This window comes from Trematomus bernacchii, unplaced genomic scaffold, assembly GCF_902827165.1.
Source record: "Trematomus bernacchii unplaced genomic scaffold, fTreBer1.1, whole genome shotgun sequence".
Lineage (NCBI taxonomy): Eukaryota > Metazoa > Chordata > Actinopteri > Perciformes > Nototheniidae > Trematomus > Trematomus bernacchii.
This window is the reverse complement of record NW_022987605.1, coordinates 34259-49760: the sequence shown is the minus strand read 5'-3', so window position 1 is coordinate 49760 and position 15502 is coordinate 34259. Positions and strand designations below refer to the sequence as shown.

At 39.1% G+C, this 15502-nt stretch overlaps 1 long non-coding RNA gene across 1 annotated transcript; it reads left to right on the top strand.

Annotated features, from left to right (window-relative positions):
• The first annotated feature begins 4710 nt into the window (after window positions 1-4710).
• LOC117482663 lies at window positions 4711-7485 on the top strand. The gene is made up of 3 exons (XR_004555911.1): window positions 4711-4771; window positions 5758-5842; window positions 7443-7485. It is a non-coding gene; the product is annotated as an uncharacterized LOC117482663 (long non-coding RNA).
• The last annotated feature ends 8017 nt before the right edge of the window (window positions 7486-15502 follow it).

Here is a 15502-nt window from a genome sequence, read left to right as displayed (position 1 = left end):
GTGCACAGGGTTTGTTTGTTTGTTAAACTGCTTAAATAATGGTGAGGTAATCATTAGTTAATGGGTAACTACTGCTTAATGAATGGTCAAGTAAGCATTAGGTAATAGGTAACTACTGTTTTTGATGCATTACTTTACTTGAGGGGACACATACTGCTTAATGAATGGTCAAGTAAGCATTAGGTAATGGGTAACTACTGTTTTTGATGCCTTACTTTACTTGAGGGGACACATACTGCTTAATGAATGGTCAAGTAAGCATTAGGTAATAGGTAACTACTGTTTTTGATGCATTACTTTACTTGAGGGGACACATACTGCTTAATGAATGGTCAAGTAAGCATTAGGTAATGGGTAACTACTGTTTTTGATGCATTACTTTACTTGAGGGGACACATACTGCTTAATGAATGGTCAAGTAAGCATTAGGTAATGGGTAACTACTGTTTTTGTAATGGTCAAGTAAGCATTAGGTAATGGGTAACTACTGTTTTTGTTTGAGTTCCTTGAGTTTACCGTACCCAAACGGCCTAAGTAATGGTAAGGTAAATAATGATGACTTAAGCAGTAAAACGTGAGTCGGATCCACCTCCACCAGTTGATCCAGTGTGGGACCCAAGCCAGCCGAAGATGGCAGGTTTAAAAGTGCCCTGCTGCAGCGGACCATTGCTTCAATGAAAGTCTCCCAGGAACTCCTCATTAAGTAACCATTAACGAATGATTCATTAATACAGTACCCCCAGTCTGTTTACCAGTAACTAACTAACCATCCATCGAAGTCACTGAGGAACTACTCATTAAGTAACCATTAACGAATGATTCGTTAATACAGTACCCCCCAGTCTGTTTACCAGTAACTAACCATAAGTTCACTGAGGAACTACTCATTAACTAACCATTAACGAATGATTCGTTAATGCAGTACCCCCAGTCTGTTTACCAGTAACTAACCATCAGTTCCTCAATCGCAGTCCCTGAGGAACTACTCATTAACTAACCATTAACTACCTAGTAGTTCCTCAGTAACTAAGCAGTAACTAAGCACATTTTGTGTACCTTATTGTAAAGTGTTACCGGCGGGGCTATGAAAATGAATGACCGTATAGGCGACTCCACGGCCCCGTTGGACCCCCCAGAGCGCTCCGTTCCCAGATCTATCCACCTTTGGACCCGTTGTCGTTTGCGGGGTCTGTTTCTACGTTTCCCTTACGGCGTCGTCGAGCTTAGAGGGCTATACGCATGAGAAATATGCGGATTCAACCCGTTTTCGTCCTCGTGGAGCCGGGGCCTAAAATGCATGATCTGTTTGGTATTTTGAAAACAGAAACGTATAAATATACCTTATATAGGTATGGCCCTACAATATATAATTTAAATATAGCATGATAGGTCCACTTTAATGTTATTATAGTTATCTTAATTTGTTGTATTCATTTTGTATGTATGCACCATAACACCAAGACAAATTCCTTGTCTGTGTTAACCTACTTGGCAATATTCTGATTCTGAATGACTACTTTTACTTTTGGTACTTTAAAAATATAGCAATATTTACATCGAATAATTGGAATAAAATATGTGCTTTTTCAATGTGCAATGTGCAGAATTCAGAGGGATGTGCAGTACTGACAGTATTATAATGAAAACAATATATTGTTTACATTGCATATTACATTACATGTCACTTATTAGACGCTTTCATCTAAAGCAATTTACATGCATTCAATACTGTGGTCAATCCCCAAACCATAATCCGAAGATCAGCGCACTATTCCACTGTGCCACAGCCTCCCATACACATATACTGTAAAGCGTGCAACCTACAAGGCAAGCTGTATATGTAGTCGGTCAACAGTACGTCAACCAGAAATACAGAATCCTACAGTGGTGAGAGTGGTGATCGACCAAATAAGATGATATATTGGCAGCTCACCAAGTGTTAATGCAAATCAGAATTCTGTGGACGATGCAAATTACGATAACCCCTTTGGTTATGCAGCTGCAGGTGCTAGGAGTAAGTATTTTTAAAGACAGCATTGTGTATCTACTGATGCCAGGACATATAAGAATAACTGTCGCTCAGATGGTGCACTGAATTTGACTTTTAACCAATGTACTGTTATTTTGCAGAATTAATGTAAATATGGGATCATACTTTGTCAGTATTATGTATTTTAAACATGGAAACAAGATTATAGTTCCTGTTGGAGTTTGAAATAATCCAGTGTTTTAGGTATTCATTTTTCTATTTTAAATGACACCAAAAAGTTCTGAAAAAGTTTCTTAATTGCACATTTCACTTCCCCATAGTATAAAACATATAACTCAATACCAAAATCACCGAAATTGATCCAGTGGTTAAAATGGTAAAGTTGTTCTGTGGTAAAATATTGGCAAAATGGCGGCCATCTTCCATTTTGGAAATTCATGTGGCTAAAGAGCTTTTTTAAATAAATGACCCCAAAGGTATGAACATGGAAATGTTGGTGCTTGTAACCACTTGTGAAAGATTGTTACAGCTATCTGCAGAACCATTACTATTGGTCAGAAAAAGGCACTAAGTTGAGCTAAAATAAATATGTGTGGTCCATTGAAAGATGGGAAATTACAAAGGAAACATTTTTAAAATAAAAACATTCATGAAAAAATAAATAAAAAATTAGGGGGGAATGTAAACAAATAGAAGAATTGTTACAAAACGAACTAAATACAGAACTAAAAATAATAAACAAATAAATATCAATGTATGTCACTAGCAATATTTTTTAATGTTAAATGGCATATTATTCATGTTATTAATTATTGTTAAGTTATTTACCTATTTTGATTATGTGTGATGTTTTTAAGAGACAATACAATTTTATAAGCCAAAACATAATAAATGTAGAAGTTCTGAAAAGGTCTAATCTTCAGCTGTTGGCAGTTCTTGGGGGTCAGAGCCCATTTTTCTTTTTTTGGCTCGTCTGGTCTTTTTCGTAAAAAATGTATTAAAATGTTATCAGTGAAAAGTAGTCTATACATCTCAAGACATCAGAAAATTGTTCTTTCAAGCAGGGACATGGGAAGTCAGTCAGAGTTGGGGGTGCAGGGGGAGGGGGGATGCTAGTGGAGCCTCACAGGTTGGGGTGCTGCAGCCCCCTCAGCACCCCCACATGCTTTCAAGTCTTGGTGACCATGGGGAAAAAAGAAAATATTTCAAAGCACCAAAATCAATATGTATCTACAATATTTACAAAAAAAGTCATGGTGTCAAGAAGGTTAGTTGTGCCATTCCTCAAACCAGTTTCTGTCAGAAACAAGCCAGAGGGCCCCAGTACACTGTCTACACCTCCAGTTCAGGCTCTGGCTGGCTTGCATGATCTAGCTACAATAAGAAAATATATACTTTTATGCATCCCCAACAACAGCCTCGGATTCGTCAACAGACTTAATGCAATGCTTAATGGGATGCATAACTAGATCTGTGATCTCTATATAACTCCTAGAACACCTACATCTACTTCCAACATGGATACATGTTCATAAAAGACATCCATTGTTTGTTTATACGCTTCTTGAAAAAACATAGTTTTTCTAAAATAGATTAGAAATCGCCTGAAAATGGTACAAACAAGCTTCAAAATGTCTGATGAATGTGTGGCGCTGGGCTATATCTTGCAAGTGAAAGTGAAACTTAAACTCGTTCCGTTGCGGAGATATTCCCCCGAGAGTGCGGGCTGCGGCGCAATTTTACACTGAAAAAAGCAAAGATCCCTGTGTGTAAATGTGGTTTCCGGTTTTAACTTGAAAGTGCACAGGAAGTTGTACTCAGATTCCTCCCATCTAGCTTGACTGTTTAGCTGCCTGGGTGCAGGTTAGTGATGGGAATTCCGGCTCTTCTTGGTGAGCCGGATCATTTGGCTCGGCTCACCAAGAAGAGCCGGCTCTTTCGGCTCCCAAACGGCTCTTCAGTTTACCACATATTATACCTTTTATAATTCAATCAAATGTAGCCCTGTTTTGACTAATGATTTAAATTATTCAATACATCCTTTGTACTGAAGTATTCAAAAGTAAAAATTACATGTTTAATATCAATTATTTGCTGTGGCCAATTGTTTTCATTGCATTTACAGACCCTTGTATCTCTCTGATACCACCCAATGAATGCACAGACTTGTTTGTAGAACCACGCTACACAAAGCAGATAGCAACACAAAAACTTAAGCATAGACATTTAAAAAAAGGGGCTACTGTATCGACATTTTAAAATTATATTTAAAGAAAGGGCCCTGACAAAACAGCAGGGCTCTATTTCAGTATTAACTATAGAAAAAAAGACAGCAACAGCTGACATCAAATCTTTGCTGAGCCCAAGGATAATCATAAATAAATAACATAGTGAAAATAAATATATTGCAATGCTCAGTACAGCAGCATCCAACCGTCTCTAATCATAAAAAAACATAATAAAAATAAATGTATTGCAATGCTCAAAACAGCAGCATCCAACAGTCTCTAATCCTTGGATATTACATGTCACTGCATGCATGCACGGAGCAGCTGTAGCGCGGAGATCATCATATCATTCTGTCTTGTATTACTTAAAAAAAAAAAAAAAAAAAAAAAAACGGCTCGTTCGCGGGCGCGAGCCGGCTCCCGTCGTTCACTTAAAAGAGCCGGCTCTTTGAGCCGGCTCGTTCGCGACCGACACATCACTAGTGCAGGTGCAACACATTGAAGAGCTAATGAGGACAGACTGCATAAAGGAGTGGAGCGAGCAGTGTGTTCAGTAAGTATGACGTTTAATTACGATTTTTAAGTCCCCATCCTAGTTTCATATGATATCAGGCATTATTAATCAATTATAAACTATATTTAAAATTAAAGGTGGGGTAGGTACATTTGAGAAACCGGCTCGAGATCGCTAGAATTTGAAAATACACAACCGGAGAAAATCTGCCACTTCCTTATAGAGCCCCTCCTCCAACACACACGAACGCGCACATGACCAATGAGGGCACGAGATAAATTTGTGCACAGATGGAAGGCTGACAGGCAGGTAGGCCATCCAGTTATTTTAGCCGGGCCGGCTAAAATGATTGGTCGTACTTTTTACAGTATTACGGCTTCCACAGATGACATTTTTTTATGGATTTTTTGTCAAAGCACTTAAGATATTAATTGCTATCGGGATGTTAAGAGCATTCCATGGAATATAACAAAAAGTGTATCTCGAGCCGGTTTCTCAAACTTATCTACCCTACCTTTAAGTTGTAAACGTTAAAATGGTACGTTCCACCCCTAAAGCGGACCATACCATGTCACAGTTAGCTTCAAGTCCACGCTTGTTTTCATCACGTTTTCCAAAGGAGTGGCTCTATATATTTATTGTAAGTAACAATATATTTTGCCAGTGTAATACAATTAATGATTCAGACATAAAAGTTCATTAATTTGGTTTATAACCGCCTTCAGACTGCTAGCAAAATACTGACGCACATGTCTGTGCCCCTCCCCCACCACCCATGCTATTTACTCAAGCAGATTTATTTTCTTCAGGGCTCAGGCTTGATTCATTCAAATGATCAAATATCATGCTAAAATTAAAGTAATGGTTTGTGATGTAAAGTAGTGATAGAGTCTGTGCATAGGCTAGCTGTTAACGTGTATTTGCATGGTGCTTAGGTGTGTGATATGCTTTTGCAGCTAGCACAGTTTGGAATGATGAACAAGAATTTAAAAAAGCCATCTAATTTTTGTAACCTTTCTCTGCAGTTGGAAATGCCACCAAGGGTCAGTCCCCTTAAGGATGCCCAACAGAATGTCCGATTAGATGTGAAATACATCAATGCAGTGAAAGGTAAGAGGATGCTACATAAGGTGTTCATCATTATATTGTAACATAATCAAATCGTGTAACTGTTAGTCGCTTTTTATCTCCACATTTCTTTTGGAATTACATATAGTCCACAGACTCATCATTCTAATGGCCCCTTTCATTGAAAATGTCATATATTGTCTAGCAGGACGTGGTATAGTTGCCCATGGTCAGTTTTCCACAGGAGATTTTATTTTGGAGTACAGAGGGGACCTTATAAATGATAAGGAACTGCAAAGAAGACTAGCAATCACTAGCTGTTGCCTCTGTTTTTCTTCAAGCAGATAAATGGATGATGAAAGTATATTATGATGAATATCTATTGTGAATAAGTACTTCCGAGCGGTTTTCTCAATTCCCTTTATAAGGCCAATGTTAATATAATATTTAGGACAAACTTTGGGCTTTAAACTGACATTCCTTTTGATTAAAAATCACACTTTTCTGGGATACCTACGACGTCCCCACAACACGCCTTACATCTGATCCTGAGTAGAAACTGTGTGTTAAGTGTATTACAAACTAGAGACACTTGGTCCCCAAAAGTGACCACAACATGGTGTGTGAAATGTCCCCACTAAGCTGGTTGTATTCAGTGTGTGAGAAAGACGAGGTTAAGGTAGCATAATGGCGTGTTTCCACTACACGGCCTCGCTCGGCCTAGCTCGGTATGGCTAGGCCTCGTTAGGACTGGCTCACTTTATGGCGCATTTCCATTACAGTTTAGGAACTGGGGTAGTATCTATAGTAACGCAGTGTAGGCGGAGCCGTGACGTCATCTTCAATGAGAACCCCAGAAAAACAACACAGCCGTTAGCTGTTAGCACTCAGAGCTCACAGCTCCTCATATATGTTCAGAAACTAGACAAAAGTTAAACAAGTACAAACCACAGACTGCCTGTGTCATGGCGAATACAGTCGCTGCTTTATTTATGTCTGTATAGGCCGTTGTTGTGAGTGTGGACGGTTGGAGCATATACTGCGTTAGCTTAGCCAATCTCCATTTAGAAAACACGCATTTTAAAAGGTTTTTCGCCTGCCGTCTGTCTGCAGACTTGTCAAAGCATTAATTCATGGTTTTTACTAACCGGTATCAGTATGTTGTTACTTCGGCATCATTTTGAAACGTGTATTACAATTAAATCACGGTCAAATATGTCCATCTTGTTGTAGTTGTAGCCCCCTTGCCAGCGATGCTCTCTCTAGTTTAGCATACTCAGCCCGACTCAGCCTCGTTGTCTCTGGCCCTAGACCCACGATTTTATGAGGCCAGAAAAACTGTGAATTAGGACCCGCCGGCCGGTACTAGGCCAAGTGGAAACGCAACCTAAGACGGGCCGCTGACGTCACAGCCCTCTTAAACCGTGCTCCGCGCTGTAGTGGAAACGCCCCATTAGTGTACAGTATTTAATGGGTGGGGGGCCTTTCTCTCTGAAGTCTGGTGTTTGTTGACATGCATTTAGATTTAGATGTTTCCTTTTAGAAAATGCATTAGTCTTATTTTATAATATGTAGTGATTGCATGAAATTCTATGGTTTTATTCTCTATTTTAAAATGTCCTTAATGGTGATATATTTTCAGGCGCCTGTGACAAGAGACTCCAACCCTGATGGTCCCATTTGAGAGCGAGAACGTTGACACCAGGAATGCTGGGCCCTCTAACAAACCCAACATCAACAGAGAGGTACATCCATGATTACCACTTAGCTTTATACTTAGCATCTTTCTGAATCACTAGCTGTTGCCTCTGTTTTTCTTCAAGCAGATACATGGAGGATGAAAGTATATTATGATGAATATCTATTGTGAACTAGAGAATGCAATTCCTGAAGAAATTGCTAGTGGGAATGCTTTATGCTGAAATGTAATGTGTAAGAAGAAAGTGAAGAATTTAGATTGAAATGATACATGAACACTGGGGGCTTGAACGTGTGATGAGAGAAGAAAAGAGAGTAAAAAGGCTTGGAAAAGCAGCAGAATATTTGAACTGCAAACCTTTGAACTAACTTGATGGTGATTGATCTGTCGTCATGCCAACGGCATTTGAAAAATCTCAAAACTGTCCCGTAGATGTCTTCACGGCTGGACTGTTAGCACACATGTGAAGTTTGAGCACTTTTTGAACATTTTCATAGGAGTTATAGCGACATCGTCTTTTATGGCGAGGGATGCGTTTCCATGGAAACGGCATATGGTGAGATCTCAGATTTGGAGTAGAGCTGTTGAGGCATGGACCGGTGATATACAGGTGAAGATTGGGGGACGATCGGACCGTGTCCATTGGACTAACGGCCCGTCCACACAGCAGTGTTAAAAAAATCTTGGAGGTGGGCGTATCTGAAGCTTGGGGATTTTTTGCGACCAACAACCAATCACATGAATCTCCCGCCCCTGACATACGAAGCAAAAAAGCCCGAAGTAAACTGGATATAAACTCCCCAAACAGGCGAAAACCTACCACTGTCTCTGCCACCTCCCTCCATGCCTGGCTCCTCCGGTTTATATCCCGGTAGGTAAATAGGGACTGGTCATAAAGCACCGGGTGATTCCCTACCGCTAATTTCTCCTCCATTTTTTGGAATATGAGGAAATGACCTGCGGTATGTCTCTCCCAGCATACACGCAGTTTGATTGGCTAGCGCTTGAACTGTCAGATTTGCATACACGGGATTTGATTGGCTGACGCTTCCACCTCAGCTTCAAAAGTTGAACATTGCTCAACTTTGAATCCTGAAAATCTCAAAGTGAATGGGCAGAAGCGTTCCAAGATTTTTTTTAACGCTGCTGTGTGGACGTGCCGTGACAGCGGCATCGTGTTTCATGGCGAGCATTGTGTTGCCATGGCAACGGCATTTGAAGAAATCTCAAAACTGTCTCGTAGATGTCTTCACGGCTCGACTGTTAGCACACATGTGAATTTTGAACACTTTTTGAACAGAGAGAGAGAGAGAGTGTGTGTGTGTGTGAGTATGAAATGAACAGTTAGAACTGACTGCTGTCAGTTGGAGTGATGACATCATCGCATTCCATAACACAGGTGTTGATAGTTGAGCTAACGAGCTATGAAGAGATCAAAGGCTTCATTGTTCTGAATGAGAGATGAACCTCTTACATGTGAACGTTTTGTGGAAGAACGATAACAGATATCTGTGAAATTTCAAAACGTGAAGCATGTCAAGGAAGTTGAGTATCTGAAGTGTAATTTTTGTGTACTTTCGGGTTAATAATGTGGCCTTTTTGGCAGTTTAAGAAAGGTGTGCGGCTGCTGCTGTGAGGAAATATCTGCCTGAAATTACAATGGGCTTTAATGGAGACATGTTGAACGTTTTTGTCACTTCATGCCCTCAAGAGGCATTTTGTTTAATTATTTGTCATTTTTCAAGCTACGAGATGTTTTCCTACGTTTCTCAGGAAAAATTATGTCTCAGGAATGTAGGGTTTGGGAATTATGGCAGTTTTAAAAATAAATATGAAGGGAAATTTCAAGATTTCTTACCCTCTAGCTGTGACATCACGCACTCTAGTTAATGTTAAAATCTGAAGAAAACCTCTTTAACAAGGTCTGAACAATGTTTAATATCTCTAAAAGTAAGAATCAGATTTAAAAGTTGTGTTACACGGATAATGTCAGAAAGATGTGTAACATTTTAAAGTTGGAATGAGGTTTCTGAGTGAAAGTATGAATGAACAGTTAGCAGTTGAAGTCGCATGAAGATTTGTTGAAGTCTGAAGAATTTCTCCATTGACTTCAATGGTTAAAAATGTGATGTATTATGGGATGTATCTCTGGAATTATGAAAGTTATGAATGATAAAAGTAATAGCAGTCGATTCCCGACCGAGCTGAACGTTTTGATGTTTGAACGGAGTTTCTGCGATGTTGAATGTGGGAGGAGAAGACGGACAAAATAATTGGATGGAATAATAATAATAAACTTTTCGTCCGTAGCATAACATATAGTTGGAATACTGTATCAGCATTCCCACTAAACTAGAGAATGCAATTCCTGAAGAAATTGCTAGTGGGAATGCTTTATGCTGAAATATAATGTGTAAGAAGTGAATAATCAGGAATATTTGGATGACTGAATGGTTTCCATATGAATGAATATTATGTTAAAAAGTAGCATGAAACTCCAAATGTATAAATAATGTTAAAGATTTAAGGCTTTGGATGTAGAATGTTATTCATAGGAAAAGTTGAAAATGCAAAAAGAACACTGGCAGCATTATGAAAATAAAAGCTCCATGGTGAAATAGTAACATTTGGCAAATTTTATTTTCAAAAACCAGAACATGGGGGACAAAAACTATATAAAACATTTATATAAATTAAGTAATAAATAATAACAATCAAAACAGAACAAAGTTAGTGATTACTGGTTCCATGTTGATTCATTTCAATACAAATTGTTGGGGGGAACTGAAAGGCTCTGACCGTACTGGTTACTTTGCAGCCCGGACATTTTCCCAAAAACACATTTAGACGTCATCGAAACACAGAAGTACCTTTCAAATCCCATCATTTTTAAGACCTTCTAAATCATATTTAAGAGCTTTTTAAGGCTTTAAATTCTAATTATCAAATGTAAGACTTTTTAAGACCCGCGAGAACCCTGTATATACAACTGTTCAAATCAATTAGTAACAAATTATATTCAGGAAACCACAAGTGAAAAGGAGACATTTTTATATTTTGGTTATCAAATGTGAGGTGAAACATTTGTTATATATTTACACATTTGCGCTGTTTAAGTTTTTTGCGTTACTTTTTATTTGAATACAATCTGACAAACGGCAAGTAAAAAAAATGAATACAACTTTTTTTAAAACTATATAAAACTGTTTAAATGAATTGCTAACAAATATATTCTGTAAAACCACAAAGTGAAAAGGTGAACAAAAATAAAGTAATTTGTGTGAAAGAACATGTGATAAAAAAAACAACTATATACAGAAACTATTGATACAAATGTTGTAATAAATATAAAAAAAATCACTCAAGTGAATAAGTTAAACACATTTATATAGAAACATTTCACATCAATTACTAAAGAAAATAACAATCAGAAGAACAAAAAATCTAAAATACAGAAACTATTCATATCAATTAAATAAATCAAACAAGTGAAGAGAAAAAAACATAGCAACTTTTCATATTAATTAAATAATAGCAGTCAAACCAGAACAAGACAAAAGCAAGCATAAAACAAACAGTTTTACTATGCATTTAATGCACGTCACATATGTATATTTGAATTGAACAATTAAAATCTCACCCTAAATGTAATGAAATAATAGTACGGTGTCTCATACGGCTAGTATTTTACTAAACATCTGGCAACATCATGCAACAATGACTAAGGCCCAATCCCAAACCACTCCCTCGACCCTACCCCTCCGTGGCGGAGTGAACTCCGTCTGTAGCCACACTCGCAGCTGAATGAGGCTCCCTCCTGTCAGATGGAGGGAGTAAATACAGCGGCAAGCTTTGGGACAAACTCCCCTCTCTCCGGCAGAAACAGGAAATGCCGTAACTGTATGTAACAACGGTTTCAAATCAGCATCTCTTAGACAAAAAATGTAAATGAATAACTCAAATAAAACTCCAAACATCTTTCATTGTGTTACTTTTTTGTAAAGCTCTTTTAGTTTTAAACCTGATGTTTATAAGCTTCTTAGTTTTTGCAACAGTCTGTAAATATACACAACTTTATAATAAAATGCACACATTTACCTTTTTCTAGACTAATCACAGGTATGATCCTAAGTTAAAAAAATATGAGGTTATCATGAGGTTGTTAACATCGCAATTTATCAGTGGATGTTTGCTGGAACTACTTGTAAACAGCGTGTTTCCTGACGGACACACACAGCGTGACTCCGGTCAGGTAGAGACCGGTCTCAAGTCAGCACCGATGCAGACTCGCTGTTTGAGGGCTTGATAGCCCACTCCCCCTCCACACCTCTCCACACTCGTTGGTTTGGAACAGCACTTAATGTGGCGGACCCTCCGCGCGAACGCGCAAACGGAGGGGTAGGGGTAGGGTGTAGGGGGCGGTTTGGGATTGGGCCTTTCTTGTATGTTTATGTTCTGTAGCTTCTTTCCATGACCAAAAAAAAAATCAAGGTGGAGGGACTCCGCGTTTTAGAATGTGGATATGTGGAGCTTCTAGAGGAACACAGGACCAGGATCGTAGTACATCGACACATTTGGTTGGAGAAGTGCTTGGCTGGAAAAAACAAAATAAAAAAACTAATGTTTGTGGTGGCAGTGAATAGACCACTTGTGGAAATCTCTCCAACAGAGCAGTGGTCTAATATCAAGTACAGGAAAAACACATCACTCCATTGTGTAGATCGGGTATGCACAACATTTTATATAAAATCAGTCAGTAAGTACCTTACCTGCTGCCTTCAACTAGATCCACAGTGTAGCTCCAAAGGGAGAACAAGAGAGGATTTGGTTGCATTTGCTGGACACAACCTATAGAAAGCATAAAAAACATACACAGATTCACGTGTTTTAATGCCTTGTCCTTAGTTGTGAATTATTGCCACTCAATATTTGCACATGTTTCAAATGTGTAAGACGGCTGATGAGTTCTAATTTGTGCAAATGACAACATTGAATATTAGGAGCCATTTACACTGCTGTCATAATGCAGAAGCAACCAAGTTGTGGGTGACACATAATTACTTAGCTTCTGATGAGGTTATACTGTATGTGTTCTGTTGTTTTGAAACAGTTTCAGAGGTTTTAACTCAGTAGTAATTGTAATTTTTGGAGTGTTCCAACTACTGAATTGATGCGTTAAATTGGTCGAATCCTGTGAAATGACAGTTTTTGTTATTAAGTGTTTGGTCTGTGGACAGTGGTCAGAATTGTCAGAATGGAGAAATGGATTTAACTTCTGTTAGACAACTATATGCCATACATTTTTGCATACATTCACAGTAAATATTTATTCAGTATGATAGCTGTCTAACAGAAGTTAAATCCATTTCTCACTTATTCTGACAATGTACTTAACCCCAAATAAAAGAACCCAATAAAAAGAGTTGTTAAATAATAGTGAAGTCACGTTGTAATAACAATAACTCATCTCTCTCGGTTTTCTGAGTTTTCTTTGTGTGCTTTGCCAAATGCCACTGTGTCAAGTGTCCTAGTTGGGTTGCCGTACGGAGTTGTGCAATATGGCGGACCATCTCGCACATGCGCACTGCAGATAGGGCAGGGCTGCAGATCGGGTAGTGACAGTCGCGTGGGCGTAGATATGCCGGATACGGAAGTACTTCTTCCTTTGTTACGTTTAATAGCAGGCTATAAACCAACGTGAAATATGCACTGCGCCCCCTATCGTACCTGAATGTAGGCGTACAATATTATACTAGAGTAGTTGATTATCAGGATGATAAACAGTTTTACTATGCATTTAATGCACGTCCCATATGTTTATTTTAATTGAACAATTAAAATCTCACCCTAAATGTCATGAAATAATAGTACGGTGTCTCTGGTATTTTATGAAATCATTAATACGTTGCTGATTATTTTGTTGTGTTTTTTTCAGAATGTCTCTGTCCAAAAGTTTTGGAACGGCCACGAAACCATACGAAAGGCTTCCACAAGTAAAGGTGAAGGTGCTGGTGGTGAAGGACACCACCAAAGTCAATAGGTGGGAGTTTAATGGAGAGGGTGTCAAGGCCACACAAGTATTTAAAAACAGAACAGCTGCCGTAACAGACGGCCAGACTGTACAAAAGTTCATACGATTTGATCGATCAAATCAACGAGGGGCAAACATATATTGTCCGGAATTATGGCATGAACAAATTTGGGCAAACTAAGTCCATGCTTAGCAGAAAGAACACGGCCATATATATGTGTGCCCCGCTAATTGTGCCAGGTCATTTAGAGGAGGAAGGCAAAGCCCTCCTCACACCTCCCTCCACCCTGGTGCCAATCCTGGACCTAACAACAGGCATTGAGCAATTGGTCACAGTGAAAGGGTTCATTAGCAAGGTACGTTATACTCGGATTTACAATGTTTTAAGCAAGTAACAATCATACATCAACAATTTCAAAACATGGATATAATGTAACTTACCATGAAGTCATTTGCAAATATTATATGTTGTTTGAAAATATTATCCTATGTTGCATAGACAACTGTGAAACAAAAACAAAAGGTCAAGTTGTAATTGCACACAAAGCACTGTGGCCTACACACTCAACTAGAATATAGTGTATTAAGGTTTACATAGAAACATACATGTTATTACACCAAAGAAACATTGTATAAGTTACAATTCCAGAGACATGTGCATAATATATATATATGTTTTCCCCCTTTACCTGCAACATTTAGATTGAGCCAATTGTAAAACACCAGACCGAGTCAGGTCTGCCAGTCCCACTGAGGAATATTACACTAAAAGAGGTAGGGAAAAGTGAAACAACTGATTTATAATCTGTAAAAAAAAACATTTATTTTATCACTCAAGTGCAATTGAAATGCTCTGGGAAGTGTCTGCCTAAATGACATTAGCCGCGTTCACACCGGAGTACTTTTCACCGTACTTTTCGCGTTTAGTTCCGTTAGTACCCCTTATGTCGCGTTCACACCAAAAATCGTACTTAATCTCGGGAACTTTTACCCCCATTTTTAGAGCCCGCTGAGAGATCGTACTTTCCTGTGGGTGAAAAGTGGCCCAGTGCTGATTGGCTGGGCGAATTGCAAACCACGCCCCGTACAACTGTGAAAATGTTTTGTAGAGCTGCCATTGTTTTTCCTCGCTACAAAAACCCAGCGCACCGACGGAGTTGTTTTTGAAAGCAGTTATGGCAAGCATCAAGAAATGATGAGGAGGTGTCGGCGCTTCTGGAGATCTACGCCGAGGACGCGACCCAGGGAATGCTACTGAAGCCAGTTCAGTAGCTTTCACTCGACCTGGGAATCGTGCACAGCACCACGGCACACCGGCTAAAAATAAAGAAACTCAGGCAGGACTACAAACGGCGGATTCAGTGGCCAACGATGACGACCACGACGAACGTAAAATCAACTACATGCACTGGGGTTTTAATCTGCACAATAATGGTCTCAGATGTACTTTTATTTGCTCAGTAGATCAAGCTAGCCATGCTAGGCTGAATAGGCTAACACCGGCCCCGAGCTAGCTACATCTAGCTAGCTAGATATTCTCGGCCGCTATGAAAACGTTTTGACTTGTGAATAACTGTGTAGTGTTTCTGTAATTTGCTTCACTAACTCATGGCACTAATCGTCTGTTTCAGGCGAGGATGGACAACTCTCGGGATTGGAAACAAGCGAGCTTTGCATTCTAGATCACAGCGCTAGCTCGTCCCCCTTACCAGCAACCAAACGCAAAGGTACACACACTGTAACTTTGTCTTGAAAGAACGTTACGCATCGAACTGATGTTCACAATCATGTTTATTTCCTTCTTGGTACAATTATGAAACAGCGTGAAAACGTATTCGCCTAGACCGGCATTTACAAATGTTCGCGCCTTTTTACTCTCTCACAAACATTGTAAACATCCGGGCTAGAGGTCACATGACTTCCGGTACGAAAACTTGCCTCAACAACATTAAACAAAGTTCAAGCACACATG